A 27,296-nucleotide genomic window follows, 5' to 3' on the forward strand; every position below is an offset into this window, starting at 1 on the left:
ACAGGGTCGGGTAGCAGGCCTCAGTGTTTTCAGCCTCACAGGACCCCCTGCTACACAAGCATCTGTGGGGACTTCTTATGTGCCCCCCCCCCCGGCAAGGATGGGTGGAACTTGGCTACCATCTCCGTGTATCCACAGAGCATGAGGGAGTCCCCTGCAATGCAGAGGAGGAGACCTCTTCAGCCCATCCTGTCACTTAGAAACCCCACAGAGAGTTTACGATTTGGCTTCACCCTTTCCAAGTACTCAAATGCCCATCCGTGATCTTGGTCTTAGGTGATAAAATGCAGAACAGCCCCTGGGTGAGGGTTGTGAGCTGTGTGTACCTTTAGTTCCTACTGCAGACCAGGTTTCACGGGAAGATAGGGACTAGAGGGTGTTCTCAAGTGAGGACTTCCCACGGCAGAGCCCTGCAGTGGCATAGTATACCCAGCCAATAGCAGGTCAAGGCCAGTGTTGTGCCTGTTTACAGGAGGTCAAGGATGTGACCGTGCTGGGGCTCATCAACCCGTGTCCCTGCTCTTCTGCAGGGTCCAGAGAGGCCGGCCCTGCAGAGACACGAAGAGGGTACAGTGGCGTCCACCCATCTAGGGAGTATCTTACCTGAGATCACCGCATGCAATTCCACGATGAAACTTTCATGCTTCTAACTCCACCCACACTCCTCAGTTCCCTCTTTCAGGAGAGAAAAGAGAAATCGGTTACACCGCACAATGGTTCAAGTGGAAGTAGAAAGTGAACGGGTAGCTCTGTTAGGTGAGCCTCTGGTGAAATCATCTTGTCCCCATGATTGAATAAGGCAACGTGAGGGCGGGACCATTGTGGCTTGGAGCACTGGGCAGAGGGGCTGTGTGCCTACTCAGAATCTCCCAGACTCTGTCAGTCCTTTGCCAATGTGTCTCCACCAAGACTGGTCATCTTCTTTCTGACAATCTTAATCTCTACTCATTCATTCATGCATTCACACTTTAGTGGATACGGCCATGTACCCTACTTGTCACTGCAGAAAACACACCAAGTTACGTGTCACCGACAAGAGAGATAGCTCTTACAACAAGCTAAACATTTGCCACTGGCACTTCGGTAACATAGTGAATGCAGCTGACATGGATGTCCTACCACAAACACATATAGGAACAAAAATGGCTTTTAATATACAATGAGGACTAAGAAGGAGAGAGATGCCAGAGGTAGAAATAAAGGGAGGAACCAAAGACAGAGTGGTGAGTGGCTTCAGATCCTGTTAGGGTCGAAGGACTGAGTTGGACTTCATGCCCATTGGAGTGGGTGGAGACACGACCTTGCCCGTGGGTGTCAGGGAACTGAAACAGCCTGGCCTAAAGACAGTTTATGAAAGGGGCCAGAAAACTCTGCCCACTAGTCCAGGAAATTGCACATGGTGCTTGTCCTCTCTTCAGGATCTTGGATGGGGAGAGTAAATTATCTGCAAGGTACTGAGACCCTATACCTGCATCACACAAGGGTAGAGGGTACAAACTTATGTACCTGGTCTTCTACCAGAAATGCTAAGCAAAGAAAGTAACATAAACGCTGGTCTAGGATAGTAGAAATCCTTCAGACTTTAGCACACACAAACGTCAAACCCTTACCTATGTAAAGCCCCGACTTCCACTAACCAGATGCCAGGGGCAAGGAGGGAGACCCTTTAAGTTTAGATGAGCTGACACTGAAGTAGACAATTAAAAAAATAGAGACTGGCTGGGCTCGGTGGCTCAGATTGTAATCCCAGCATTTTGGGAGGCCAAGGTGAGTGGATTGCCTGAGCCCACAGGTTTGAGACTAGCCTGGGCAACATAGCGAGACTTCGTCTCCACAATAAATAAAAAAGTAGCCAGATGTGGTAGCGGGTGCCTGTAGTCCTGGCTACTTGGAAGACTGAGGCAGATGGATCGCAGGTGGATGCTGGGGTGGCTGTGAGCATGCCACTGCCCTCCAGCCTGGGCAATGGGAGTGAGACTCCAACTCAAAACACAACAACAACAAAATTGAGATGAACCGTGCGGGGAAACAAACTACCATTTAGGAGACAGCACCTGTAAAACTAGGAGTAACACATCTGTGTGAGAAACAGACTCAAATGGAGGAACAGCGCACCTGACCAGCATGCCTCAAAGCCATCAAGATCATAAAGGAAGCAAGTCAAGTCTAAGACTCGCCCAGACCTGAGGAGGTTACGGAGGCTAACTGTAAGGTGACATCCCAGATGGGACCCCCATTCAGGAAAGGGCCATTAGAGGGACACAAGGGAAGTCTGAATAGACTGTGGAGTGTAGGCAAAAGTCATGCTCCAATGTCGGTTCCTTAGTTGTGACAGATGTCCCATCGTATGTAAGATGTTAACAGTTGGGGGAACTGGTGCAAGGTATATGGGAACTTCCTGTACCATCTTTGGACTTTTCCATATACCTGGAGTTAATCTAAAGTCAAAGGTTTACTTTTTAAAAATCTCCATAGGGCTGCCAACATGATATTACTTAATATTTAATGAGGGGCAGATGTATAATAACAAAAAATAATAGTTTTACCAAAGAGCAGGCAGACTTGAAAAAAGAACCCAGATAAAACTTTGAAAAAATAGCCGGGCTCGGTGGCTCAGCCTGTAATCCCGCGCCTTGAGAGGCTGAGGTGAGTGGATTGCCTGAGCCTGTGGGTTCGAGACCCGCCTGGGCAAGCGAGACTTCATCTCTACAATAAATCAAAAAATCACCCGGGCGTGGTAGCACGCGCCTGTAGTTCCAGCTACTTGGAAGACTGAGGCGGAAGGGTCACCGGAGCCCAGCGGGTCGAGGCTGCGGTGACTGGGAGCGGCCACTGCACTCCAGTCTGGGCGACGGAGTGAGACTCCAACTAAAAAAAAAAAAAAAAACTCTTTGAAAAAATAAACATTAAAATGAAAACTCAGTCGAATATTGAACTGATTGGATACAAGTGAAGGCAGAATTAATGAAGTAGATGATTGACCAGAGGAAGTGACCCAGAATTCAACATAGAGAGTTAAGAGATAAAACTATGGAAGATAAATCAAGAGACATAAAAATAGGATGAAAAGTTACTCCTGTTCCTAGCTAATAGGAGTCATGAAAGATGAGGGTGATTTTAAAGAGTAATGGCTGAGAATTTTTCAGGAAGGAAAGAGACACGAGTCTTTAGACTGAAATGGCACACGATCAAGCATGACGAATATAATCAAATCATTATGCAGCTAAGATTTAACCTGCAGAGCACCAGGGACGGAGAGCGCATCTGAAAATATAAAGACACCCGAGGAAGAGGCTGATTCTCCACACAGAAATGACAGACGACAGAAGCCATCTCAGCTCTGACAGAAGGGAACACTGGCATCAAAGTACCAAGAAAAAGTATACTGTCATTCTAGAACGGAAGCTGGCAAGCGTTCTCTTAAAGTCCCAGTCAGCTTGCAGCCCATACGATTTGTCACAACTACTCAGCTCTGTCAAATGCCAAGATGGCCCTAGACAAATAAAAACAAGTGGGCGTGGCTGTGCTGCAGTGAAGGTTTATTGACAGGCAGTGGGAGGTTGGGCTGAAGTTTGCCCAACCCCATTCCATTGGCCAAGTTGAGTTTTTCACTGAGAGCAAGTAGAGACAGCCAAGTTTACTACTCATAAAAACTCTTACTACAGAATCTGTGCAGAAGGTGCGTCAGGGGAAAAGAGAAAAGATGTTAAGAAATAAGCTAGAAAACCCAGAAGGACAATTATACTTATGAGAGAGAGAGAGGCATAGGAGGAAAGAGGATGAATGGGTGAATTAATGCATGAAAACACTAGGAAGACATGCAAAAACTAAGTGGAATAATTCAGCCATCAGATGATGGAATTCTTCTTTTAAAAGGGATAGGTTTCCGGGCTCAGTGGCTCAACCTGTAATTCCAGCTCAATGGGAGGCCAGGACGAGTGGATTGCCTGAGCCCGTGGGTTTGAGACCAGCCCGGGCAACTTGACCTCATTTCTACAATAAATCAAAAATTAACCGGGCATGGTAGCATGCTCCTGTAGTTCCAGCTACTTGGAAGGCTGAGGCAGAAGATCGCTGGAGCCTAGCAGGTTGACGCTGGGGTGGCCGTGAGCGTGCCACTGCACTCCAGCCTGCGCAACAGAGTGAGACTCCGACTCAAAAAAAGAGGTTTTATCATTGCACGTTGCGTACCTGTATCAAAACAACATGTGTGCCCCATAATTATATACAACCATTACGTACCTATAGTAATAAAAAATAACAATTTTTTAAAGAAATGGGTTTCCCTTTTTAAAATTTCAGTTCTAAGTGATTAACAAGTGGCACGCCTAAAATATAGCATGTAAACATTGAAAACGAAGGAATGAAACAAGCTACAAGGCAAATGCTAATCAAAGGAAAGCAAGTATTACAAGTTTTGTCTCAGACAAACACTTTTAGGCAGGAAGCCATATAAGGGATAAAAGTCAATACTTAATGAAAAGGGCGCAGTGTACCAGGAGGACTGAACAACCCCGTATATGTGGCACCTAGCAACATCAGCCTCAAACTCTTTAAAGGAAAAAGTGTCATAATTGCAAGGAGGAACACACGATACCGTGGTCATGGTGGGGGAGTGTGATGTCCCATCTGATACTTACAAATGACCCAGATAAAAAGTTGACAAAATGCACATCATGGGTATGTAGAGCCCCAGTCCAGCAATTGGAAAACCACACTATTTTTAAGCCCATTATGTAGGTCTCCCAAAATTGATTAGAGTGCTGGGCCACAGAGAAAATCAGAATAAATACCCCACGATCAATACCATTCAGACCACATTGTCTGACTTCAGTGTGATGTAATTGAAAATCAGTAGCAAAAGAGATAGCCACAGTAATTTGTTAGTGGGCAGTTAAGCCCGTAGGCAGCCTAAGAGGAACACGGTCTCAGTTCCAAGGGCCTGATCCAAACCAGACGATCTCAGACACCAGTGGAAGACAGGAAAGCCCTTAGCTCATTCGGGGCGCTTCCGAGAATGGGCCGTGTTTCATCGGGTGCGTGGAGGCGGTCGGCCCGGGTTGAGAGGGGTGGAAAGGGCAGGTGACGCTGTGGGCGAATGCCAAGGCAGGTCCCAGGGCGTCTTCAGGGCTGGTGGCCAAGCGGATGTGACGGAGAGGGAACTGACTGTGCTTTAGGGAAGGTAAGTCTGAAGGATTCAGTGGAAGCAGGCCAAAGAACAAGTGCATCACGCAGCAAGGGGCGGCCGACTCTGGTGCGTTCTGAGGCAGGAGGGTGGCATAACCTAAGAGGTGACGCAAATGTTGGTCTGGCTAAGGTGACATAATTTGGGGGAGCAAATCCGGGATAGACGGGCCACCGTGAAGAATTCAGCAACTGAACAGAGTATTACAGGCCACCCACCACTATCTGTTTAGTGGCTCTCAAGGGCATAAGGGTGTTGTGATGTGAGGAGAATAAAAACAGGGCTGCTCCAAGGAAGAGCTTTCAGGTGCAGAACCCATAGACAGCGTTTGTCAGCTGGTGTCGTGTGGAAGGGAGAACTCGAGTTCGGTACCAAGGAGATGTACGTTAATATGCAGGAACTGAGAGGGGAGAAGGGGTAGATCGACAAAGCTTGGGGCACGTGTTTCCCGTCACACACCAGGGGTACACATAGACCGGGCCGACCGAACCAGCCGTTTTCCATTCATCGAGCACAGAGATTGGCAAACAATGGTCCGTGCGCCAAATTGGCATGACACCTGTTTCATAAGTGAAGTTTCTTGAAGCATGGTCATATGCATTTGTGTACATACATCTGTGGCCCCTTATGCCCTATAATGGCTGAGTTGTGTAATTGCCATAGAAATCTTAAGGCTGAAAAGCTGGAAATATTTACTGACCCTTTCCAGAAAGTTTGTAGACCTTTAATTAGTAGACACAGTCCCTGGTGTTAGCCCAGATTCATATTAAATACTCTGAGGCTAGCAATCTTTTTTATGATCTCTTCCCTGTGCCCAGTTTATATTTTGATTATTATTTTTTGAATTGGGGTCTCACTCTGCCATCAGGCTGTAGTGCAGTAGCGTGGTCATGGCTTGCCACAGCCTTGACCTCCTAAGGCGATCCTCCTGCCTCAGCCTCCCAAGTAGCTTGGACTGCAGGTATGCACCACCATGCCTGGCTAATTTTTTTTGTTGTTGTTGAGACGAGGTCTCAGCCTGTTGCTTAGACTGGTCTCACACTCCTAGGTTTAAGTAATCCTCCCACCTTGGCCTCTCACTGCTGGGATTACAGGTGTGAGCCACTGTGCCCGGTGAGGTTCTCCTTCCTCACCTATGGCATCCAGCCACCAGCGAGAAAAGAAAAAATGAGAAGGGAAATATTCCAAGAAGGCACCGTCTCTGATTCCCATTAAGGCCTGGGAAGAAGACAGGTGGGTACCTTGCCGATGGTGCATGTGTGGCTGCTGCCCTCTGGTGTTCTAATGCTGTTACTTCCTCACCATCCTGAGCCCTCCCCAGCACCTTCTGCTCTGTCCACCTCCCTACCTCACCAGGTCAGCTTGCGTCAAGGTGTTCATGCAGGGGTCAGTGCTTCCTGAGTGATGAAGGCTCTCAGCCAGCAAAGGGGGGCTTGTAGTTCAAGGGAAACACAGCTTCTTTCCCATCTGGCCCCGTAGCCATTTCTTTTGGTTTCAACCACAAAGAAATTCTTAGGACTGTAATGATGTCCTTGGGGAGTTTGATGCTTAAGTGGTTTTTCTTTCTGAAGCATCATTACCTCCGGAAAACGTGTTCTCTGGAGAAGAGACATGCCCTCTTCAGCTCCCACTTAGCTCAGTGGCAGGCATGATTCAAACTAGCAGAGAGGGCAAGGCGGTTTATGCTCAAACATTCGGCTTCATATACCATTTCCTGTTTTAAACTTTGAGCACATGTCAAGAGATGTTTGAAGCCCATGGACCCACCTTGACCGCTTTGCACAGAAGAGGTGACTTGCTACAGACTCTAGTATTCCGGGGATGGTCCAGAAAACATCTTCCCAAGGTGTGCCTGGGCATGTTTCCTACCGAGGACCCTACCAGCTAATGCTAACCAATGCCTAGACGCTTAGCACAGGAGGTCTGATTGGCGAGCCTGCTTTTGGATGTGACATAGCTAACTGAATTACATGTGGAGGCACCCAAACCAATTTTAAGGCATATGTTTGCCTTCCAGATCAAAAAGTAAAGTTCACAGATAAATCCTTTGTCCTGGCTTATAAAAACAATACATATGTTGATATATGAACCATCATTTAAGACAGCAGCCATTAGTTAAACAAGCAGCCCGTGATTTAGAAACAAAAACGGCCGTGGACATATTTTCTTTGTCAGTAATCAACGTTAGCTGGTTTATGAGTATGTTGTTATGTGTAAGGGGTTGTATATATGTGTGTCTATCTGTCCAAGCAGACCCTGTACTTTTCTTGCAGTAGATTCTTGAACACAAGCTTGCAAAAAATGACACGTGAGGAAGTTATAAAGGAGACCTAATTGTTGTGGCAGGACGAGTCTCAGAGAACTAACAGACCAACTTTTGAATTCTGGTTCATTTGAGCATCTTTTAACACACATGCTGCCGTGGCTGTCGCCCGCCAAGCCTGCGTCTGCTCTCGCGATGCCCAGACCTGCCCTGGGCAGGACCAAGTCTCCAGACTTCTGGAGCATCCGGGGAGAGCCTCCCTTCCTGGAGGTTGCTGGTCGTGACCTGCTCCCTGCCCAGCGACTTGGGTGTCGCTGTTCCCCACGGGTCCTCCCTGGACAGTGGCCTTTTCCCCTGAGAAACGGTGACCCAGTATGAGGACAGGAGAGTTATAGGGAGGAAATACTTGCACGCCTTGGGTCCACCACTCTGGTCCTTTCACGCAGGACAGTCCTCTCCCCACCCCCCACGCCCCCACCTCTCATCACTTCAGCATCAGAAGCAAACTGTGCTGTTGTGTGTCTGTAGCCCCACGTTGTGTTCTCGACTTTGTTATGTCAACAAACCCTTCTCTGGAACCCATCAGACGACCTTGTCTGGGATTCTAGAGTAATCCTCCGGCAGCTCCAGCCCTCTATTTTCCTCTGATGGAAGGTGCAGGTGCAGGCGGGCAGGCAGCGGAAGGCAGACAGCGCCACCACGCGGCAGCTCGACGCCATAGCTCACCAGGCACAGTTCCAAAAGGAGACAGTAGACCAAGGCCGCTGGAGGTATTGCCGTCTGAATCCGAGTTCACGCCTAAAAAGCTGAGCACCATGTCTGTGCGGATACCAGTTTATAAACATGCTCCGTACGCTCTCAAAACAGCAGCACGTATATATTCCAGAGAATTTACCTTGATGTTTCGGGTAAAACCTCAGCACTTAAAAGATTCGTCATTTTGTTTTCCCTTGAGTCGAATAAAAATATCGCTTTTATGTGATTCTGCTGGTGGGGGTAAGATGTGAAATGGCCAATTAAAGAGCAGGAAGCCACTCGGAGCCTTTGACTGTCTTCCCAGCTGGAGGAACATAGAGGTGTGAAGAGTCCTCTCCCTTCAGAACACCCAAAAATCAATTCAGTTTTTCTTTTTGTCATTTTGGTGGGTGACATGTTTACTTTTCTAGTGACTTGTTGAAATAATGTCATTTATGACATCGGTCCTGGAACATGAAAAAAGTGGACCGAGAAAGTCAGCCGGATGTATAAGCAAAGCCAGGCTGGGATTAAACAGGCTCTCACAGACAGTCTTAAGCAACTGGTCATCAAGTCTATCCGTCCATCCATCCCTTCAATCCACAAGATTTACTGGGCACAGCATTCATCTTTTAGAGAAAGATAACTTAGGAGAACAGGTCCGTATGTTGCAACTGGGAAATAGACTTGGTATCGTAGACTTGGTGTGCTGGGTGTGGTCCTAAAAGACGGTCTTGCCTCTTGAGTATTTTTGGTTTGTTTTAGCAGTGGAAGCTTGTAGAACAAGTTCCTAAATATACACTGGATGGAATAGAACGCACTTTGCCTCCCAGCAGCACCCCCTCTGCACTTGGCTGAAAATCCTGATCCAGGGAAGAAACCAAAGCCCCTCGTTTTACAAGTGAAGCAACTGAAGTCTCAGAGTGGATAACTAGTTGTCCAGGGTGTTTGGAGTCCCAGCTCCTGGTTCCTGAATCCCGGGGCTCGCTGTTCTGCTCTAGGGCTGTTCTGGCACAAGCTGGTCATGTTTCCAGTTCAGAGGGTGGAGGGAACTTCCGAGACATCTAGAAGAACACTTGGCCTGCTTTTCTCTTAATCCCACCCCCACCCCCATCACTCCCCTCCACCGCTTTCTTGATGTTTTTCCTCTGACCCCATCTGAACCTCAAGGAGTGCCCCACCTATCCTTGGAACGCCTCAAAGCTTTGAGCAAGCTTTGGAAAATTGTCTGTGTTGTGCACTGCAATAGAAAGCTCGAGTGAAAGGAGCCAGATGAGGTTGGGGGCCGGGATATGACTGGGGAGAAAACATTGTAGGCCCCAGTTCCAAAGTTCCTGTCCAAACCCGGGCAGTTCTTAGCTCCTGTGCCACTCTCTTTCCTGTCCACATCTCCCTTCCTGGGGCTTTCAAACTCCCAGCAAGAGCAACATTTTACAGAGGGAAAAAAAACGGCAGTGTTTTGGCTTGAAAGTCGTGTCCAATTCCTGCATCTGTCCATAGCTGCATGTCCAGGGTCTTCTGTGACAAAGAACTACCCCTCGGAGACTCTGTCCTCCACATTCCCAGGTCTGTGCAGACGAATTCTGTCTCATCGTTACCTAGAGACCTGGTAACTTTCCAGATGAGGCGGAGGAGGATCTGGGACTTAATAGCCATTGCCTGGGAAATGAGTGGTTGTGCTTCCTGGTGCTTGTGAGTCTCTGGAGTGAACAGATAGACAGATGGGCAGATGGACAAATGGCCTGATTACCCATCACCTGAGATTGTCTAAGAGAAACCGTTTAATCCTAGTCTGGCGTCATCTATGTGTCCAGCAGACTCTTAGAACCCATTGTCTTCACTTCCCAGATCCGATGGAACAAATGGCATTACTACAACAAAAGGTCATTAGAAAAGTAAATATGTCACCCCAGAAATGGCAAAAAGAAAAATCTAACTGGTTGGGGGTGTTCTGATATTAGAACTCTTCACATTTCTGCTTTCTTCTGCCAGCACACATAAGCCATATCCAGGGTGACCATCGAGTGTATTCGAGGATGGCCTTGCGTGTAAATCCAGTGACTGTTGTCATTCATGTCTTCCCGCGATGCTAGAGGGGGAGCTTTATCTCACTCTGAAAGATAGTTTTCCTTTAAAGAGTGGAGAAATCCTCTAATTTAGACCTCCTGACATCTAGACTGCCAGTCACACCTACCTACATACACACACAGAAAACGCCCAGAAGGGATATTTAGAGATGTGTTCATTTCAGTGCTCTGTCCTCCCAGTAATGTCTGTTAAATAGGTGAGACTCCACCTCACAGCATCTGGCCGTCTGATCATGCCTTGGCTCGTCACGCATATGCCCTCGGCTTTCATGTGTATCACGTGACAGAGGTGAATGATATTCCGTGGTTATAAGACTGTTGGGCTTTATGGGACCATGACAACATCCCCCAGATAGCTGAAGACTGACATAGGACTGCCACCTTTTCTGTTTTGCAAAGTAAAGGTCTTGGAGGAAAGATGATATCTTAGACCACCACAGCCAGTCCTCGTTTATGAAATATCACCCTCCTGGAAAGTGTCTTTATCTCCAAAAATTAGTTCACAGACTTGATAAAATGAAGTCCTTCCTACCTTCCAGGTAAGAATTTACTTTTTCCCTCCACCCTCCCCACATCCCAGCTCAAATTCAGGAAGCAGTATGTAAACCTACTGTAATAATACTTGCATATAATTGTATTCTTCACACTAATTAATCCATTTGAACTCCATTGGACAATGCAACTAGATGACCTGAACTCTCAATGCTTTAATCTGCATTGAAAATCCAGTGTCTCTAGGCTGGGCTTGGTGGCTCAGCCTGTAATCCCAGCACTTTGGGAAGTTGAGGTGAATGGATTGCCTGAGCCCATGGGTTCAAGACCAACCAGGGCAAATTGGCGAGACCTCGTCTCTACAATAAATCAGAAAATTAGCCTATTGTGCATCTGTATTTCCAGCTGCTTGGAAGGCTGAGGCGGAAGGATCGCGGAGCCCAGCAAGGTGATGCTGGGGTGACCATGAGCATGCCACTGCACTCCAGCCTGGGTGACAGAGTGAGACTCCAACTCAAAAAAAAAAAGAAAATCCAGTGTCTCTAAACCGGGGTGGCATATTTTTAAAACATGTTTTGTTGCATTTTGCTTTCCCATCATCTTCCCCACTACGCAGACGCTGTCTAGGAGGAGACAGGAGGGAAGTAGGGGGAGTCTTTTTGAGACAGGGAAGTCACAGTCCTAAGAGAGATCTTGATTCCTGGATTCCTAAGTATTATCCCCAAAGAGAACCATTAATCTTGGAAAAGAACTTGAAACTCGTAGCAACTATGCTCCTTTAAATTGACCACTGTTTTCCAGCTACTGTGTGGACCTGGGGACTGTAGGACAGGATAATGTCAGAGAGTAAAAGAAGATTCATTTCTAACACACATCTGAGTGGGGATCTGAGAGAAGTAGGGGACAACAGCACAGGAGCTCTGGACCCTGGTCCATCTGTTCCCCAGACCCAGAAGCAAGCAGTTCCTGACATAGGTGGAGGGAAAGGGAACCCCCACTGCCCATAGCTGCTTACATGCAGGCTGGTGGCCCCACGGGGAATGGTGAGTTGCAGCTGTGAGGGTACAGTCAGAAAGAGGCAACCCAGAAGGCCCGGCCTTCCCCTGCCTACATGCTGGAGACCCAGTGCTGCCATGGACACTTGTGGACAAGTCTTTGAGTGCATGTATGTTTCTTCGTAAGTACATGTCTAGGAGCGGAATTGCTGGGTCCTGTGGTTACTCTGTGTATGGTTTTTTTCTTTCTTTCTGTTTTTTGGTTGGAGTCTCACTCTGTTGCCCAGACTGGAGTGCAGTGGCACACTCATGGTCACCCTAGCACTGACCTGCTGGACTCTGGCGATCCTTCCACTTCAGCCTTCCAAGTAGCTACCACGCCCGGCTGATTTTTTATTTACTGTAGAGATGAGGTCTCACCAAGTTGCCTGGGCTGGTCCCGAACCCACGGGCTCAGGCAATTCACTTGCCTCGGCTTCCCAAAGTGCTGGGATTACAGGCTGAGCCACCGAGCCCAGCCTGTGTGTAACTTGTTGAGGAAGGGAATGGAGTTTTAAGAATCACCTTATATGCCAAAATAAAAGGAAACAGATTAGGCCAAGAGTTTATTTTTACATATTTATTTATTTTCATTTCAGTAGCCCGTTATTAGAAAAGTAAATGTATCACCCCCAACATGGTGAAAAGAAAAATCTAACTGATTTAGGGGTGTTCTGATATTAGGACTCTTCACATTTCTATTTCCTTTTCCTTTCTTTTCTTTTCTTTTTTTTTTTTGAGTCAGAGTCTCACTCTGTTGCCCAGGCTGGAGTGCAGTGCTACGCTCATGGCTGCTGCAGCCTCAACTCACTGGGCTCAGGCAATCCTTCCGCCTCAGCCTTCCAAGTAGCTGGAACCACAGGTGTGCACCACCACACCCAACTAATTTTTTGATTTATTGTCGCGACAAGGTCTCGCCAAGTTGCCCGGGCTGGTCTCGAACTCCTGGGCTCAGGCAAACCTTTTGTGTCTCCGCCTCCCAAAGTGCTGGAATGACAGGCGTGAGCCACCACACCCAGCCACATTTCTCCTTTCGTCTACCAGCGCACATCGTCCGAGTCCAGGTGACCATCGCGTGTGTTCAGGGATGGCCTCACGAGTAAATTCAGTTGCTGTCGTCACTTGTCTCATCTGCTGATGCTGGAGAGGGGGTACGAACAGTTTCTGGTAGCAGGGATGCATTGGATAGTGGGGAAGAGGTCTGGGCTTTGAGTGCACCCAACACCCACCTGTGCACAGTGGACCTGACAGGCGATTTTCCATCCCTCCCCCACTGCCCTTCCAAGTCTCACACATCCATTATGCCATTCTGTATGCGAGAGTTTATCTCAGCCTTTCCAGTTCTGTTCCTCAGGCACAGAAGCACCGTCATCACGAGAGCCTTTCTCAGGGCTGGTGCCTGCGTCTGGGTCCTGGCGCCCCAGTAATGACGAGTGTCGCATGGTGGCCTCCATCCACGGCTCGTTGTATCTGCAGCCCGGTGCTGTCTTTTATCTCTGCTCTCCCATGAGTCGTCACACACGGGCCCGAGAGTAACCCCATTTTACAGATCCGAACACTGCAGGGATATCTCGTCTGTAGCTGCATGGCTGGTTCGGGCCGTAGCCTAGCACGGGCCACATCTCTGGCCCCAGAGCTGCCTCTTTACTGGGGCATTCCAGGACAGGTGAGGTGATTTGGCCAGGTGGGATGAGAATCTGTGAGAGAGCTGGGGTTGCGGGGGGAGACCTTGCTTCTTGTTGAATTTCCCTCACTGCAGACCCCTTTGCATATGTGTGTATGGGGGAGGCGACCATATCAAAGAGCTTGGATACCGCTGGGTATGGTGGCTCAAACCTGTCATCCCAGCACTTTGGGAGGCCGAGGTGAGAGGATTGCCTGAGCCCACGGGTTCGAGACCTGTCCGGGCAACTTGGTGAGACCTTGTCTCTACAATACATCAAAAGTTAGCTGGGCGTGGTAGCGTGCTCCTGGGGTTCCTGCTACTTGGAAGGCTGAGGCAGAAGGATCCCCGGAGCCCAGCAGGTCGACACTGGGGTGGCTGTGAGCGTGGACCTGCACTCCAGCCTGGGCAACGGAGTGAGACTCCACCTCAGAAAAAAAAATGAGGAGCACGGATGCTGGAGCTTAGTTCACTCGGTTCCGATCCTGGCTCTGCCATCACCTGGCTTTGTGACCTTGACGGGTTACTCTTGTTCTGGGCCTATTTCCTCATGTGCAAAATGAGAACAGTAGCCTCTACCTCGATGCTGTGTGCTGATAATGAACTGAGTTTACTCACGAAAAGCACCTGGAACCCGAAGCGCACCTGGCCGACAGTAGGGCTACATCCGTTGGAATTGCATTTGCTTCCTGGCCCGCCCGTTAGGACACTGCAGACAGATGGCCAGCCCATTCCTGTTCCTGCCCAGGCCCTGTGTGCCCCCAAGAAGACCTAGTTCAGAAGGCGCTCCCACTCCCCTAAGAGCCAGCCCCCCAGGAAAGGGGTCTCCAGTGCATGTGGCTGCTGTATTGTCACCTTGCTATTGCTCGTGCTTCTCAGCCTCCGTGCCTGCTGCCGGGCCCTGCATCCTGTCCCCACTTCCCGAGGCCCTCCCAGGCTGAGTTCTCTGCCGGGTCTCAGCCTTGGGTTTGCCTGCTCACGGCCCCGGGGCTTCCCCGTCCACGTCCCCAGCCTTCCTGTGAGAGGCACATCTTCCTCTATCCTGCGTCCGCACTGAGAGCACAGGTCACCTCCCCTGTTCTCACAGGGGACCCAGGGCCAGGCTGTGTGTGGTCGGTTCTGCCCCCAGTGTTGATGGCCTGCCTGGGTCCTGAAGATGGTTTCCCAACGGGCAGCCCCTCCAGACAACAGGAGCCGCTTCCCTTTTGCTCCCTCGGCTCCCTGGACTCGCTTCTGGGCCCCTCCGATCTAACACACAAGTCCCCCTCTCGGCGTGAGGAGGGCGGTGACTGTGGCGCGCCCCCCTCCCCTCTGCCGATCAGCGGCGTCTCCCCATGGGCAGCACAAGGGCCCCTTTATGCCGCGGCCCCTTCCTCCTCCACCGCTGCCCCGGCCACCCCCACCCAAGTCCCTGGCGACAGGGCTTGGACATCTTGGCACAGGGAACCGTCTCTGCACAACGTGCACTCTGTTAGCCTGAAGCAGGCTTGGGGGAGGGTCGAGCCCCGCAAAGCGCTTTGAGAACGGCAGTGTGGTTTCTTTGTGAATTTCCCAGGCACTGGAGATGACACATGCTTCTCCTCTCCCGTCCATTCCCATTTCTGCCCTGTCCGTCCTCCCAACAGCTTGCTGCAAGCAGCTCGGGGAAGAAAGCAGATCTGTCCTCCAGTCCTCCACGAAGGGGGTTCTAGGCACCATGGAGGGAGCTGCGGGCGCGCTTTAGCTCCAGTGGGGGAGGGATCTTCATCTGAAAACATTTTGCTTGGTGTGCTAAGAAAGGCGGAGGAGCTTGGGGCCTGTGTGGCACGCAGACCTGTCACTTGTGGACTGCTGACATCGCCACTGAGTCCTCACTCTATTTCTTTTCTTTTCTTTTTGAGTTGGAGTCTCACTACATTGCCCAGACTGGAGTGCAGTGGCACACTCACGGCCACCCCAGCACCGACCCGCTGGGCTCTGGCGATCCTTCAGCCTCAGCCTTCCAAGTAGCTGGAACTATAGGCGTGCACTACCACGCCTGGCTAACTTTTGATTTATTGTAGAGATGAGGTCTCACCATATTGCCCAGGCGGGTCTTGAACCCGCGGGCTCAGGCAATCCACTTGCCTCAGCCTCCCAAGGTGCTGGGATGACAGGCTGAGCCACCAAGCCCAGCCCTCACTCTATTTTGATGTAGATTTGTGGTTGAGGGACCTCGGGAGGCTGAGGAAACTTCTCAGAGGTCCTTCTTCTGGCAAGGGGCAGCTTCAGGATTTGACCGACGTCCATCTCCATCTGATGGAGAAGCCGTGAATTAACTGCTCCGGCTGGTCTCCATCACGAAAGTTGATGTTTATGGAGCGCCTTCCATGTAGAGACCCTGTGCTCATCGACTCACACATGCAACAGCCAAGCCTTAAAATCCCCCATGAGGGAGAAGTTGTATCCCCACTTCCCAGATGCAGTCAGGGTCCCAGGTGGGATCTGAACCCAAGTGCCAGCTTCAGAGCCTGTACCTCTAATCACTACACACTACTGCCCCCACAAGTGACATGTGACTCCGAAGGCTTTGAGACCCTCCTCCAAGGGGCTGGGGAAAATGGCGTCAGCTCAGTCGTGAAAAATGTCTAATCTCCTGTCATGAAGGCTTTGAGCATTGGCTGTAGAAGTTCTGATTCGATTGTCAGATGCGTCTTTTAAACATAAGCCAGGCTCGCAGCCTGTAATCCTGCGCTTTGGGAGACTGAGGTGAGTGGATTACCTGAGCCTGCGGGTTTGAGACTCACCTGGGCAACTTGGCAAGACCTCATCTCTACAATAAATCAAAAATCAGCCGGGCGTGGTAGTGCATGCCTGTCATTCCAGCTACTCAGAAGGCTGAGGCGGAAGGATCGCCGGAGCCCAGCAAGTGGAGGCTGCAGTGGCCGCTTGGCGACAGAGTGAGACGCCAACTCAAAAAAAAAAAAAAATCATATCTCACGTGGCTGCTTGGGAAATGGAAGCTCTGTGACACTTCCTCAGTGAGGGACAGAGATTATCTAGCCAATCCTACTGGAAGCAAGTCTGCTAAAGATGATTCTGAGCATCACTTCAGATGTTTGTTGCTGCAGTAACCCTCACCGCATGAGATGCCGAGGGAAGGAAGGGGGAAAGGAAGAAAGAAAGAAAGACAAAATCCCAAAGAGGGGCACTGAGATGGTCTGGTGACTTGGACGTCATGCCTCACCTCCTGGACAGCAAATGTGCAGGATCACCAGGGAGGACAGAGCCATGGAGCAACTTACGGGAACTTGCCTCTCCCGTAAGTTCCAGGACAGGGAGTAATGGTAGAATCGTGTTCCCCAGACAAGTGTGTGGAGCCCCTGTTGCCTGTGAATCCCACCTCATTTGACAACAGGGTCCTTGCAGGGATTGTTAGTTAAGTGCAGCTCATACTGGATGAGGAGGGCCCCTAAATCCAATGTGCCTGGGTGCACTTCTAAGACAGGGAGGAAAGACAGTCACGGGGGCAATGTCCTGCCGCGACAGAGCGACGCTTGGCGAGAAGGTGGCCCTGTGATGACGGAGGAGGGAGTGGAGCGAGGCGTCGGCAAGCCAAGGGCCACCACACGTGGCTGGGGGCCACTAGGAGCAGGAAGTGCCAAGGAGGGATCCTCCCCGAGAGCCTCTAGTGGGGGGGTGGCCCTGCCATCCTCGGCTTTGGACTGCAAGAACAGACCCCTGGAACTTGAGGTGACCCAGTTGGTTGTACTTCCTTACGGCGGCTGGCAGAACCCAAGCCATTGGGTCTGTCACTTTCATCACACCTTCTCTCCCTCCGGCCCCCTCTGCCGGCTTTCTCCTCTCCTCTCCCAGTCCACATGAGCCCTGAGACCACTTTCCAGTCCGGAGTCTTCTCCAGGTGAGTGCATCTTGTCTTCCTGGCCCATTTGGTAGCTTTCGTTTTCTATTTCAGGAGGGGGTTAAAGTTTGGGGGACTTTTTTCTTTTGTTTTGTGTTTTCATTCCTTGAGTCTTTCTCAGTTCAGTCCAGACCAAGTTGGAGACAAGCAGTGGCTTTCTCTCCCTCTCCCGCGGCCGCCTTCAGACGCTGGCCCATGGGAGAGTCAGGGCTGTCCCCCGTGTTGGAGCTGTTAAACTGTCGTAAGAAAGAGGCCTTTGTCACGGGGAACACGGCACTCAGCTCAGTCACAGAGACAGATTGTGCCAGAAAACAAACAGCCAAAAAAAAAGTCCAACCGCAGCATTCTTTGGGACTTCAGTCATCTGCCTCCCTCTTGTTCTCAAAAGACGAGTTTCCTTTCTTCAGTGTAATTCCATCAGATAGGTCGGCAGGTTTTCATTCTGCCCAGAACTGAGTGCTGGGGGCGCTCTCCTGCGCGGGGCCTCCACCCTGCTCTCGAATGACCTCATGCCTGCAGGGCAAGAAGGTAGAGGCTCCCTCGGGCCTGTACGGGGGCAGGGGTGAGGGGTGAGGGGGAGAGCGCACACTGGGGTTAGGTGTTTCTTCCCACTTCACACGATCTACCTGGGCGCTTAAAAATGCTGAAGATGGTGCATTTTATGTTATGTGCACGTTAACCCTTACACACGCTCCCCGCTCGCTCTCTCCCAGCCCCCAGCAGCCACCACTCTACTTCTGGTCTCTGGAAATCTGTCTCCTAGGGACCTCCATTCCCTCTGAGTGGCTTCACGCAGTCTTTGCCCTTTGGTGAGTGGCTTATTTCACTCAGTGTAGCGTCCTCCAGGTTCACTCCTGTGGTGGCATGTGTCAGAACTTCCTTCCTTTTAAGGCTGAATAATATTCCATTGCATGAGTCTATCACATTTTGTGTATCCACTGATCGGTCCATGGGCACCAATGTTTTCATCTTTTAGTTATTGCGAGTAATGCTTCTTATGAACATGAGTGTTCAGATATCTCTTTGAGACCCCGTTTTCTTTTTCTTTCTTTCTTTTTTTTTTTTTTTGAGTTGGAGTCTCACTCTGTCACCCAGGCTGGAGTGCAGTGGCATGCTCACGGCTACCCTAGCGTCAACCTGCTGGGCTCCGGCGATCCCTGCACCTCAGCCTTCCAAAGAGCCAGAACTACAGGCGCATGCTACCACGCCTGGCTATTTTTTTATTTATTTATTGTAGAGACGAGGTCTTGCCAAGTTACTCGGGCTGGTCTCAAACCCGCAGGCTCAGGCAATCCACTCGCCTCAACCTGAGACCCTGTTTTCAATGATTTGACGTATATGCTCAGAAGAGGAATTGCTACATCATATGGTAATTTGGCTTTTGATTTTTTGAGAAACTTTGTCATGGTGCATTTTATTTGCCACCTAACGCTGTGCCCTCGGGCAAAGGGGTGCTCCCTGGGGGAGTGAGACCCTCGGAGACTCCCAGGCCTTGCTCCGGGGTCAGGTGCAGGGGGTGCCGTCACCCAACCCTGACCTTCTCCTGAGTGCAGGCCCTGTGTGGCTGCCCGGGTCATTCACCATGAAGCCGGCCCTGCGTGAGAGAGAGTAGAAAGAAATCAGGAGAGAAAGAGTGAGCCTGACAGGGCCACACAGATGCAAGGTGAGGTAGTTTTGAATATGTACACACAAGGACCCAAGATTCCAGGCTTTTCCATCAACTGGTGCTTACCCAAATGTGCCTCTCGTTACCGGCCTCATGAATGCAGCCACATTTCTTCTGTAGCCAGGTACATAAAGAGCTCCAGAACCCAGACCTGAAATGGGTACAGTCCCAGGAGGTGAACAGCTGCAGTCTCTGTTGTCCCCCTCCCCCCGCAGGTCAGGTCAGGGGGCAGCCCCGTGGTCACAGGGGGGTACTGTTCTTTGGTATTTACTGAAGAGGCTCAGCATAAACAGCGTTCAGAGTCAAGTTCTTCCTCCTTGTAAACCCTCAGTTTCCTCATCTGTTAAGTGGGATTTCTTTGAGGAATAATTTTATAAAAGTGAGAGGAAAGCCCCTATACACATGCCTGGTTACAGCAGGCACTCCATGGGAGGTAGATGCTAACACTCTCAGCTGGAGGGATGTGGATGTTTATGACAGCGTTTTTTATCTGCTTCCCTTCTTCCTTCCTGACCCATTGTTGAACATGATCTCTGCACTGCCGTTGTGGTAGACTTTAGATCTGAATTTGAGGTCCCTGAGTTTTTACCAACTGGGCTAGCTTTGAAGCATCATTTAACTTCTCTGTGCCTCAGCTTGTTTCTTAGAAATCTGCGTAATGGGGACGCATTGTTCCTGGTTCACAGGGTGGGGGGATAAATGAGAGCACACCTGTGTGTGGGGTAGAACATTTTAAAAAGGAGGGCAGTTACAGCTGTTATTGTCACCATCAAATGACGGCAGCAGTGCAAGGCCATTGCCAGGGAAGTATTTGATTTTGTTGTTTAATAAGTGAAATCATAGGACTTGGGTGCAGTTAAATATAGAGGCTGAGAGTAACTAGAATACCCCCCAGTTTTTTTGGATTTGTACAGCTAGGCACGTATCAGTGCCTTTCCCAGAGACTGGGATCCAGGGAGGAGGAGGAGGAAGAAGAACTTGGTGACTGAGCTAAGGGCAAAGTATGAGGAGCCTTGGGTTTCCTCCATCAACCTGCCGATTGCCAATCTGTGCGGAAGCAAGTGTGGTTCGTGACGCCCACGTCTCCAGGACCACGGACTGTGCCTGCGGCCCACCCTCGGAAGCTCTCCCGTCCACCTCAGGTCCGGAAGTGCAGGCATGCCTTATAAGATGCCTGCCTGTTATCAAGGTGAGGCTCCCTCACCTGTGCTCAGCTCCCACCCTGTTATCCAGTTTCCGATCAGGCCTTTGGGGTTCTGGCTCTGAATTCTTTCAACCTGGATTCTGACCCCATTACCTGTCCAGGCTACAGATAGAGACGGTCCCACCCCAAACTTCACAGGCTAACTAAGCCTCACCATCCTAGGCTCCAATGCCATGTCCTGCCTGTTTGAACCTGCTTCTTCCTGTCTACCTTTCCCTGTACCAGCACTCTTGAGATGGTCTTGTCTGCTTGAATCTTGAGCTGTGCCCTCATCTCTTCTCTTTGGTGCTAACTTTCCCATAGCCTTCTCATCTTCAGCATCTTGACTTTCGTTTCCACCCTGGACTTACATCCCTTCCTGATACCAACTGACCGACCACTCTCACCGACCCTGGGTGATGTCATAGCTGTCCATATTGTGGGTCCTGGGTTCCCCTGACCTGTCCCATCCTGCTACTGATCATGTCTTAACTCTGACCCGTCATATAGATTTTTGAGGTAAAAATTCAATATTGTTTTTCTCTCTGTGATTTAGTCCTTGGAGCAAGGGTCTTTGTAGATGGAGAAACGAGGAAGTATTGCTGCTTTCGAGGGGAGGATTATTTTTAAGCTCCGTGGAAGATTCCTCATGTCACCCAGCAAAGCCCTGCAAACCTTTCCAGGTAGACTAAAATGGCAAGCCTTAATGCTTACAAACGCTGCTTTCTGGTGGGGCCATCGAAGAGTTTAGCAGGATCCAAGACATCCTGCAGATGTCCTCTCCACATTGACTTGTAGATGATCTTCTATTTAATATATATATATATATATATATTTTTTTTTTTTTTTTTTTAACTGAAACTCAGTAGAAGCTTTCAAAAAAAGTTGACTTTTATTGTTGCTTTGCCTTTGGTCTTGCAAGACTTAGTGAGAACTGGCCCCCAGCTTTTAGTAAAGAACTGACTCTGTCTAGCACAGTTAGTTCCCTCAAGGCAGGCTAACTCAGACAGGCGAGCAGACCCTACAGTAGGTGACAGCAGGGGTGAAAACATCACCTATGTCATATGTCCTTGGAGCCCGTCTCCCTGCTGTCTACCTTCCTAGAAACCCTCATCCGTTCTCTGTAGGCCTTTGGTTCAGCTGGTCTGCTCACTCTCCACTTCATGGTGATGACTTCGGGGCATCTGAAACAAATGTGCCTGTACAGGGAGGCGATACACTTTGTTCCATCTCTGCTGGCTGCCCTGTGGGGAATGGCATCAGCCTAATCCCTTGCTAAGCCTTCTGGTTTGCAGCCATCATTTTAACTGCTTCTGTTCAAGGTGCACAAACATTTTCTCAAATGATGGGCCTTCTCCTCATTTTAGACTGCAGGACACAGCGACAAGTGCCTTTCTTGCACAGCCCTCCCATTTCTGGCTGTTCATGTCTTTCATGGAATGTTCTAAAAACTGGAAGAGGCTGGGGCTCGGTGGTTCAGTCTGTAATCCCAGCACTTTGGGAGGCCAAGGTGAGTGGACTGCCTGAGCCTGTGGGTTTGAGACCAGCCCCAGGCAACTTGGCGAGACCTCGTCTCTACAATAAATCAAAAATTAGCCGGACACGGTAGCGTGCGCCTGTAGTTCCGGCTACTTGGAAGGCTGAGGCGGAAGGATCGCCGGAGCCCAGCAGGTTGATGCTGGGGTGACTGTGTGTGTGCTTCTGTACTCCAGGCTGGGCGACAGAGTGAGACTCCAACTCCCAAAAAAAATAGCTGGAAGAAGCAGTCAACAGCAAACCTCTGAATTTACCCTACCATCTCCCCCACCAAGCCATGGCTCATCACAGGTATGAGCAGTGGTAAGCTCACTCGAGGAGTGTCTCAACCTGATGAGAATCTCTAGCTTTGCAGCCTGAATATCCCTGTGTCCTCATCACCGAGCCATTGCCTCAGGGTTGGACTTTGCTGCTTGTAGTACCCTACTCGCAGTACCGTTTCTACGGTATTTAGAATATGGGTTGGTTCTCTGTAACATAACCCTAATGCATAGTGATATAGACAAGAAGTTAGTTTCTCTCCTCCACTAGAGCTAAGTATCAGCACACCATGGTCATCAGTGACTTAGAATGCATCTAAAGTCCACTTCACCATCTCCAACCATGTGGTCCAAGGTGGCAACCAGCCATCACTTCCATGTCCCAAACAGTGAGATAGAATAAAGACGTATATTTCCTCCCTTTAAGACCTGCCCAAAGTTGCACCCATTTCTTCCCCTCCTTGGCCAGAAGCCTAGTCTCATGGTCTCACCTAGCTGCAAGGAAGGCTGTCTTTATTCCAGCAGCTATGTATCCAGCCAACAATCAGGGACTCTTTTCCTTTGTTTGGGAACAACGGACAGCATCTGCCTTGGACAAGCACACTGAGTACCAGGGGCTGAGTAAGATCCAGGCAGGCAGGTGGGAAGGAGGAATGGGTGAGGCTGCAAAGATAGGCAGAAGCCACATCGTCAGAGGCCTTGTTTGCTGTGTGGAGATTGTGTGATTCTCTGCCAAGGGCACAGCAGATCCAATAAAGGGCTTTAAAAGCAAGAGCGTAGATGTGCTTAGGTTTGTGTTCTAAGAGTATCACTTTGGGACATTTAAAATAGTGTCTTGCTAGGAGCTTGGGAGCCCCTGTTTCCTGTATCCTTTCAATAACTGTCCCTTTGCCTTTTATGGAGACATAAAATGGTGAAAACTTTCAACAAGCTGCAAATTAAGACAGCAGTATCTGGAAGGAATTTCTCCTAATTTTAAAGCTAGTGAAGCTGGATGAAAAAAAATGGTCTGCCTATGCTACAGGAAGTCTTATTCAACTAAAGTAATCCAGGAAGACTCTCACTATGTGGTTTCTTGGAAAGAAGAACAATAATTTAGAAGATGTAAAGGAGAGATTGTCTTAGTCCATTCATGCTGCTGTAATGGAATACCATAGACTTGGAAATTTATGAATAGTTGATATTTGTTCCTGACCATTCTAGGGACTGGAAAGTCCAAGATCTTGGCACCAGCAGATTCAACGTTTGGTGAAGTGCTCGCTGTCTGCTCCATAGATGGCACCTTGTTGTGTCCTCATGTGGGGGAAGGGACTGAGGGTGAAAGAGACAAGGGCACTCCCTTCAACTTCTTTTTTAAGAGCACTAATCCCATTCGTGAGGGTGGAGCCCTCACAACTTAATCACTTCCCGAAAGGCCCCACCTCTTACTGCTATCAACTGGGTCTTAGGTTCCAACATGTGAATTTTGAAGGGACACATACATTCAACCCATGGCAGAGATGAAGAATAACAGGATATGATTCAAAGAAAACAAATCAAGGTGAAAACAAATGTGGGTGGATTAAAAAAAAAAAACCGAACCAGAAGGGAACTGAAATTGTGATGCCAGAATAGAAAGTCACTGGCAGGAGAAGGTATACGAGGTGCATGAAAGAAAATGACATGTTCTCCCTGCGTTCAAAGGAAAAGAGAGGAGATGAAAAGAGACTCAAGAAATGCCAGATGTGTGTGGCAGAACAGATGACCCAGAAGCTTCCATATGTTCCCAAAAGAGCAACCAGATCAATCTGAACAGGAGCAACAATCAAAGTCGTAATTAAAAACAAAAGTTTTGGAACCCAAAGGAGACAATTCTGAGTATGTGCTCAAAAGAACTCACTGCATTTTAGTTGAATTTAATGAAAAGAAAGGTAGAATTTGACATATCCTGGAAATTTTTCTGAATTACAGAGAGATATGAAATGTCACAAAACCATCCAGATAGGAAATGCGGGTTATTTATTATAAAGGAGTGAAGTTCAGGCTGATCAGAAACTAGTTCAGGTGCAAAGGAATATTTGTTGAAAGGATACAGGAAATGGGCAAGAAAATCTTCAGTTCATCAGGAACTGACCTTGAGCCTGGAAAGTCAATCAGTCTCTCTCCCTCCCTCCCTCTCTCCCCCCCCCCCCTCCCCCCTGCCTCCCTCCCTCTCCCTCTCTCTGTCTGTCTCTCTCTGTCTTTGTCTTTCTGTGTGTCTCTGCCTCTTCCTGTCTGTCTCTCTATACTCTCATGCACACACATACATGCTTCCTTTACTTTTTATACATGGCTCAGTAAGGCAGTTGATCCATAATTTCACCCAACAACCGCTGTCCAACAAATACATCTTTATTTGTTAAATTTTAATTAAGTGAGAGAAGGAATGTATCTGGTTCAGCCCGTGTCTGTTCGGGGAGACCTTCCAACAATAGGTCAAAGACCAGCCTATATATCAGATCACCTTGGGGCAGGTGTCCACTCCTGGTCCAGTTGGTGGGCACAGTGACCAGAAAAGAACTCTACAATTTCCTGATCAGGCAAATGAATCTAAAAGAGGAAAAAACTGAATTGTCTTCACCTGGGTTTCCCAGAATACACAGCCAAAGGCAAAGTGTCTGCCCAATGATTTGCAAGCAGGCCTGCTGCCAGAGGAGCAAGAGTGAGGGGAAAAGGAAGTGAATGACACAGGAAGGCAAGGAAGTCAACCAAAGTCTTTACAAACTTAACAAATAAAGATGTATTCAATGGACAGTGGTTGTTGGGTGAAATTGTGAATCAACTGCTTTACTGAGCCATGTATAAAAAGTAAAGGAAGTATGTATATATGTGCTTGAGAGTGTGTATAGAGAGCAGGCCGTCACTTCTCAAAGAATCAGTCTCAGTGCTTAGTCATCAGTCTGGAAGAGCATCTTCAAGGAGACTGAACGGAACTGCTGAGTCTCAGAACTCCCCGTTGGGAGTAACAGAGGGAATTTGTAGAAGGAAGGACAAGCAGTGACGCTGATGCTTCTTCCCATCTCCTGCTTCTGTGGTCTAGGCCCACCTATAATCCCAAGTTTCATTCCCCATCCCTCCAGGCAACTCTGTGGGTTGATTCAAGGGGTTGTGAGCACTGCAGCAGCCATGGGTTTTCCTGGGGGGGCTAAAACCATCACTGATGCTAGGAGATAAGGTGACAGGCTGCAGGTGAGACTATTGGAATGGCATGATGTATCAATCAGAGTTCTCCAGAGAAATGGAACCGACAGAGTGTGTGTACACAGAAAGATTTATTATAAGAAGTTGGCTCACATGATTATAGAGGCTGGGAAGTCCAAATGAGGAATGTGAACCAGCAGACTCAAGACCCACATGAGTTGATGGTGTAGTTCCCATCCAAAGGGCATCTGCTGGAGAATCTTTCTCACTTGTGGGAGGATCTGTCTTCTTGTTCTGTTCAGGCCTTCAACTTGCTTGGAGGCAGCCCACCCAGGTTCGAGAAGGCAACCTGCCTTACTCTACCAACGAAAATGCTCATCTCACCCAAAAACACTCTCACAAAAACACCCAGAATGTATGACCAAATAGCTGGGCACCCCATGGCCCAGTCAAGTTGACACATAAAATTAACCATCACACATGAGGATTGCTTGGGCTGCTCAGCTAGGATGTAGAGTGAGCAGCTGTGGTCCAGAGTCCTGAAAGGACCCCAGGAAACTGGGCGGAGCAGACTGGTCCTGTATGCTGGGCTTGGCAAGCGGGTTGACCAACATGTCTGACACAAAATTGTTTCTGTGTGGTTATTGTTCTTTGGAGATTATAAGTGGTTATCTGTTTGTCTTTAAATTCTATTGCCTTGCCTCTCACTGATAAGGTCTCTACCATTTCAACTAGATATACTTGGAGGATATCTTTTGCCATACTTAAGAATGATGGGTAAAAAGAGGCTTCGAGATTGAACTTTGACTTTTGCTTGGAAGTTGTTCTTCCATGACATAGGCTTTGCCTCCCAAATTGTTTTCTCTCTGGTGGAAAGATTAGTCATGACTTTATGATAATAAGACAGTGTATGCAGGCACATCCACATGGGTATGGGTGTACCAAGGAGAATGATCAGGACTTTGTGCTCCTTATAAATGGATAATGTATTAAGAGTTGTTGAAAGCACATGAGTTCTTCAGTCTTTCTTCTCCTCGAGTGATTTTTTTTTACTTTCTTATTGCCTGTTTCTGCCCATACGTGTATAAATATTCACACTCGGGACAGGTCCACATTGTTCCCATTATCATCGAAGTAACAAAATTATCTTTTTTATACTGACTCAGAAATCCAGGGAATATTTTCTACTTCGAGCACATCTCAATTCAGACCCACCATATTTCAGGTGTTCCGTGACACGGTGGCTGCCATATGGGATAGAGCCTAACTCTAAAACAGTGCTTCTCAACCTTGGCTGCACATTGGGATTAGCTGGAGCTTTCGAATACTGATGTCCAGACCCTGTCCCACAGTGATTCGGATTTAACTGGGCTGGGCTGGGGCCTGGGCTCCTCAGGCAGCCGTTGGGCAAGCAGAGTGAGAACCAGCATCCTAGAGGGACCTCTTCCTGGGGAGGCGCGTCCTTTCCCCATCTCTGGTCAGACCTCCCTCCTCTTTCCCCACGATGCTCACATTGTAAACAGAAATTAAGCAAGCTCTAACTTGGGTCACGGGGTGGGGGCAGGAAAAACAGAAACAGGATGCTATTAAATTCTGTCTAACAGGCAAGAGTGAACAAGCCGAATTCACTTGTCTCCGTTGGGTCCGTTTACCAACAGGGTCAGTAATTATTTGTTTTGCCACTGCCCTTTAAGCTTGCGATGTGTTTCGCCTTCTCCCTTCGCCAGAGTGCTGTCTGAAAATTGAGAATCATTTAAGAGTACTCCAGAATTGGCAAGATTTGCACCTGTGCTCCACTAGGGCTTCCCAAGGTAATAAAGGAACTCCACAAGGAATCCTGATTCCTGGAGAAAACTGAACAAATACCCGGGGTAGAAAACCGAGGATACAGTGACTTCTGCACAACCCATTTTTCTTTGACGTAGAGAAGTGAACTCTCCTTCTCTGCAAATAGAAACCAGTCCAGACAAACCAGAGACTCAAATTTCTAAATGCACCAAAAAAAAGATTGTTTCAGGGAAGTGGACAAATGAGGCGTGAGTAACGCTATCAGCAGGAAAACAAACACGATGCCGCCCCACATCCGAAGCCCAGGGTGTTGGCAGGCAGCTGTGCGCCAGTTTCAGCAGCTCACACACACCTGAGGCGCCATC

General features: G+C 48.9%; 1 protein-coding gene across 1 annotated transcript in view; it reads left to right on the plus strand.

The window, feature by feature from the left end:
- LOC103277420 (zinc transporter ZIP11-like) overlaps positions 1-27,296 on the plus strand; it is a 96,206-nt gene that overhangs the window by 12,821 nt on the left and 56,089 nt on the right. The window lies entirely within an intron of this gene.

This window comes from Carlito syrichta, unplaced genomic scaffold (genome assembly GCF_000164805.1).
Source record: "Carlito syrichta isolate Samal-C Ts95f unplaced genomic scaffold, Tarsius_syrichta-2.0.1 Scaffold317704, whole genome shotgun sequence".
Lineage (NCBI taxonomy): Eukaryota > Metazoa > Chordata > Mammalia > Primates > Tarsiidae > Carlito > Carlito syrichta.